Raw genomic sequence first — 5,157 nt, forward strand, 5'->3', positions numbered from 1 at the left:
TGTTAACACCTAGTAACATCTGTGCAGATACCAGAATGTCTAGATCGTGGATTGGTTTCATGAAGTCTTGATTCTTTTAATCTCCTTCGGAAGGTATATTGCCCCATATTTTCTCTTTTTTGTCAAACTTCCGCAACTGGCCTCTTCCCCAGGCTTTGCCTCATCCCCTGGTCGGACTCGAGCTGTTCAGTTACTGCTGGCCAAGTGGCTGTTGCGGGAATCAAGCTGGTCAGAGACAGCAGGGCTTGGTCTATTAAGGAAGGAAGGTTTTATGGTTTAACTCTGATCTTGCTGAAGCTGCTTTCGTTACCATTTCAGAAAACCGACCTAGGGCTGAATCGGACCTGGAGGTTTGCTGAAGCTACCAAAGAATGAGACGTTTAGGTGCCAACACCTAATCCTATGGGCAAGCTTAATTCCACTTCTTTGATAACTTGTAGGAGGTATTTTATTTTGGGTTTTGTGTAAGGTGGTATAAAGCAATCCCATGCAGCTGGAAGCTAGAGGCAAGGCTATTTATTTCAGGGCTTTGAAGATCTCTACTCCAGTGATAGCTGTTTCGCTGCTGCAGTATTTGGTTTTATTTTGCTTTGGAACAACTGAACAAAAATGTTCCTTTCATTTACTTTTCCCTGAGGTGGGAGAATTCCTGGAAGTCTCCTGATGGAGTTAAGGAATGTCTTAATCTTTTTTTTATCTCCTGAAGTGGGCTGAGTGCAGCTCCCAGAAAGCCAGGCTTTGGAAGCCTGGGAGAACTGATCTGACCGGTCGGAGAGGACTCCTCCCTTCAAAGAGGTGTTACCAAAAGCTTCTGTATTTTTGTCACTTGCCAGATGCCACCAATGAATCTCTACTTTTGTTGCTTTGGGCTTTTACATGTTGCCATTAATTAGGATGTGTGCTTTTCTGGCCAGGGGCTGATGGACAGCTCTCTGGTGACCAAATTCAGGAGAAAAACAGAGGGTTTACTGTATTACTACTTGTACTTGAAGGAACAATCTCTTAGCCCAGGTGTTTTTGGACCTGTCTTTTGGGAGGGGGATACCAGGCCTCAAAATCCAGTAGTTTATTCCAGCTTATTAATTGTCCTGTTTCTGTCCTGCTTCTGGTCCTTAATTTGTAGAGACAAATTAAGGCTGCGTGATACACAGAGGTTCAGGGCAGGGTTACCTGGTCCTCTAGGACAGGATCTGCTGATGCAGCTCAGTATTTTAAGCAGGCATCGCATGCAAGATGGAGCTGAATGGATCTGCCTTCTAGCAAGAGCTGGTAGCAAGGATGGATGAGCAGTTCACTCACAGTCACTTAAACACTGAAGGAAACTAGATTTGTATATTTAAAATTGCTTTCTTAACCAGTGTTTAGCATCTTGGGGTCTCAAGGGTTAAAATACCTCTGGCAACTTGGATCAATATATGGGGATTTAAGAGTGCTCTAGATTAAGCAGGCAAATGAGTTAAACTGCATTTAGTTAATTCCCTGGCTGTGTATAATTCAGCCAGCCCCGTGCTGAAGACGTCTGGGGCTTGTCTAGTGCTCATAGTGGAGGTTTCAGACTTTCTCAAAGATGTGGTTGGTCTGCAAGTTACTGCTTTACTGACCAGAAGGTAGGAGGCACTTTGGAAGAAGCCCCTTTTGATGGAGACCTGAAACCTCTGCTTCTCTGTCCTGGACTTCAGACAGTGGCTTTCACAGTGGTCCCATCTTTCAACTCAGGTCTGCTTTTTGTCATTAGGATACAGCTTTGTTTTGCCAAACAGTGAATTAAGACATCCTCTGCTGCAGATCTGTAGGAGACATATCCCTCTAGCGAGCCATATTCCACAAGGTACAGGACAACCTTAAAAATACAGAAAGCTAAGCCTCCCACTTGATGGGAATGCAACATGTAGAGCTTTTTGTCTAGATTGCATCCATGCTGCTATCAGCTTCAGGAACCCAGTGCTTCCAGCATTGCATCTTCCTCCCCGATCTTCCTCATGTCCTGGGCAGATCTTTGTTTCAGATTGTGGCCCTGCTATTTCATGAGCTGTACCCTTCTAGACTTGGTTACCAAGTGTTAGGATAGACTTTTGTTTTTGCACTGTGTTATTGCAGTGGTTGTCTAAGTCACATGTGGACAAGTCCTAAGTGCAGACGTGTAGAGGTGACAAGTCCCCATTATTTTGCTCTGACTCCAGAAAGAAATGAACACCTTCAATCTTCTAAATTGGATGGAAATGAGTGATGGAAAGCAGTTGCATACTTTTCATTTTAAGGGACCGGTGACAGAATGATCTTTTGCTCTGTTCCCTCAACTAAAATGCTCTGCTGCTGTATGAATAGGCAAGCAGCAGCTCTGGTTTTGCCTTGATTTTTGCAGTGAATGCTTGTTGTATTTAATCTGCTGGGCTGTTATAAGCAATCTCCCTGCAAGCAAGAAACTTGTGAGATTTCCAGGTTCCTAATCAGAGGAAAGGCTGTCCCAGCCAAATCGGAGTTGGGCTCCTGATTGCATCTTGACAGAAAAGATTATTCATCCAGTGGAAAAAAAAAAAGAGCTGCTGTTTTATTGAGTGTTCGGCATATATTAGCTGAGCAAGTCTTGGCGCTCAGTACGTGTTACGGCTCTGTTTTTCTGAGCCCGTGAGCTGGGTTTGCTTACGGCTGGCCTGACTCTCAGGAACGTTACCTGCTTTCTGACTTCTCCCTCGTGGGGCCTGGGTGCTTCGGGAACCCTTTTCCTTCTTTCCATTTCATCAGCCCATTTATCACATGCTCTATCAGGTTGTTTGGGACTCTGGCCTCTCTACTATTTTCTGGCTGAAACCCTTTGGTTTGTATAAGCAACTGTCTGACTGGATGTCCATCTCTGACTTGCTATGTTTGTATTCAGCTGGTAGACCAGGAAGCAGGACAGACATCAGTGCTTCACAATTAACCCCCTCCTACCACTGCAGGGAGCTGTGGGTGGCTTTGAGAGACCAGAACTTACCATTCCTATAACGTAGGTAACCATGACTGAGGCTGGGACGTGCCCTTTCTGTGTTACTGCTCCAACGATCACCTTTAGTTTTTCCAGGAAAGAGAAGAAGCACAAAGATGTGGCACAACATACCAGAAAAATCTAACTCTTCCTCCCGACTTTGTTACGAGAGCCAGTTCAGCAAGAATCACTGACATGCTGACCCTTCCTCTTCTCACTGGCACAAGTCTGGAAACCTGTGTCTTCATGTACTTCTTACTGAAAAGGTCCCGGGCAGACATTAGCACTTTGGAGTACCTTACCTACTTGCAGCAGATATAAGTCTGCACCAGTTTGATGCAATCACCCATATTTTTAAAGGTGAGTGGTACCTATTCACCTTGTAGTAGCAACAGCGCTGAATTAAGTACCCTTGCAAAAATTATTGTTGCTATCAGGCTTTAGGGTACGGTGTACATGCTCACTCCCTGTGTATAGCATTGGCCACAGGGGTGACCCGTGTACCACCATCATCTGTCTCCCCACCCCAAGGAGCACAGAGTTGCCAGTCTGGTAAAGCTTTGCTGAACCCATGTGCTGGATGCAACCCGCTTTTTCACAGCAAGGTGCAAAGACTTGTCATGGGAGTATGTTGGATAATCCAGCCCACACTATGTCTCCTGCTGCTAGTTAAAGATCTAGCAGTTCCTTGAAACAGTGGCACTTACTATTCTTTTACCAACTCTATGTTGTTCTTAGTTTTGAGAGCCTTGGTGATTTTTCAATCTTAACACTCGGCTTTTCTGACAGGTCTGTAACCAGGGGCTTCTTTGCCCGCCATTCCCTGGCATCACCCCACGTACAGAGGAATATACTGGTGTTTGTGCCATGGCCTTGAGGACTGGCTTTCTTGGTGCTGGTGGATTGCCAGAGACCATGAAGAAGAGGTAGGTATCTTATTGCATTTGCAGGACCAAAGATAAAGACTGCTAAAAAAGGTTGCTTTTATTTCCTTGGGATTATTGGTCCGTTGCACATCTTCTGGCACTCGTATGCACAAGGCAGATAACCTCAATGCCTTTCTGCTGTACACTGGCTCTCCTCTTCGGTATGAAGCAGCTGGCATTTTGGTCTCAGACAATAGTTCAACAGATGGCTGCTTAAAAACAAAAACAACCCAAACCAGGAGACTTTCTTATTTTGAAGGAGCCAAGGACGTTGAAGGTGTGTGCTGAGGTTAACTTCCAGAACAAGGGCTGCAGGATCACAACACAAAATCTCTTGGAGTCTGTGCTGTAGTTGAGGACAAGTATGCATTTCTGGAAACTTTAAAGGCAAGTAAAGGCTTATTAAAGGAATCTCCATCCTGGGAGATATTTAATGCTGCTGGACGCATCCCTGCACAATCTGATTTAACTTTGAAATTGTCTGTTTTATGCGGGGGGGTTGGATGAGAGACATCCAAAAGTCCCTTCTGCCTAAATTTTTCCATGGTTCTGCGCCTGATCCTGCTGATGACCCATGCGGTCTGCTTTATGAGGAGTGAAAGGAAGAGAAAAAAGCATTATAAAACATGCAGAAATGCATCAATGTAAGCTCTGCCAGGGGAGTAGATGCTAGCTGCCTTTTCTCTCCTAGGTGAATTTATTTTACTGGAAAGACAACTGTTGTCGCTGTGAAGTTGCCAGATGGAACTGTACATAGACTTGAGGCAAGTGGGAAAGTCAAGGGGTAAATTTGGGGAGGCAGGGAGCCTGTGCTGGCAGCAGCCCCTGCCTCAGGGTACTGAGCAGGACTTTGGGAGGGATGTGCTGGAGAGTTCCTTGTGTTGCTTCTCTTTGAGAGCAGCTGTTCCAGGCTTACCTGTATTATGACCATCATGGGAGAGGGTTTCTTGTGGGCATACATCCCCAGGAGAGGTTGCGCTGATATCCGACCTTTGTTTTCATTTCATGCCAGGGTGTTTCTAGGCCTTGAAATTTTGCTGAGGGCTCAAATGGACAGTTAAGTCAAGGAGGACAAGCGTAGGATTAGTTACCAGGGAGACAAGATGTGTGCAAGAGTTGTGCTCTCTCGTAGCTTTTGTGGGAGACAAACAAGCTTTGTGGGCCAAGAATAGCAGGACTAGTGATGGGCATTTCCAGAGGGTTATGTGCCTTCAGAGCTCTCTGCAAATGTCAGCCAGTTTGTCTGCTGCCCTGCAAATGCTGCTT

General features: G+C 45.4%; 1 long non-coding RNA gene across 1 annotated transcript; it reads left to right on the forward strand.

Annotated features, from left to right (window-relative positions):
* Positions 1-2,224: 2,224 nt before the first annotated feature.
* Positions 2,225-3,909, forward strand: LOC142087002 (uncharacterized). The gene is made up of 3 exons (XR_012675291.1): positions 2,225-2,986; positions 3,053-3,325; positions 3,755-3,909. It is a non-coding gene; the product is annotated as an uncharacterized LOC142087002 (long non-coding RNA).
* Positions 3,910-5,157: the final 1,248 nt, after the last annotated feature.

Source organism: Calonectris borealis, chromosome 12 (assembly GCF_964195595.1).
Source record: "Calonectris borealis chromosome 12, bCalBor7.hap1.2, whole genome shotgun sequence".
NCBI lineage: Eukaryota > Metazoa > Chordata > Aves > Procellariiformes > Procellariidae > Calonectris > Calonectris borealis.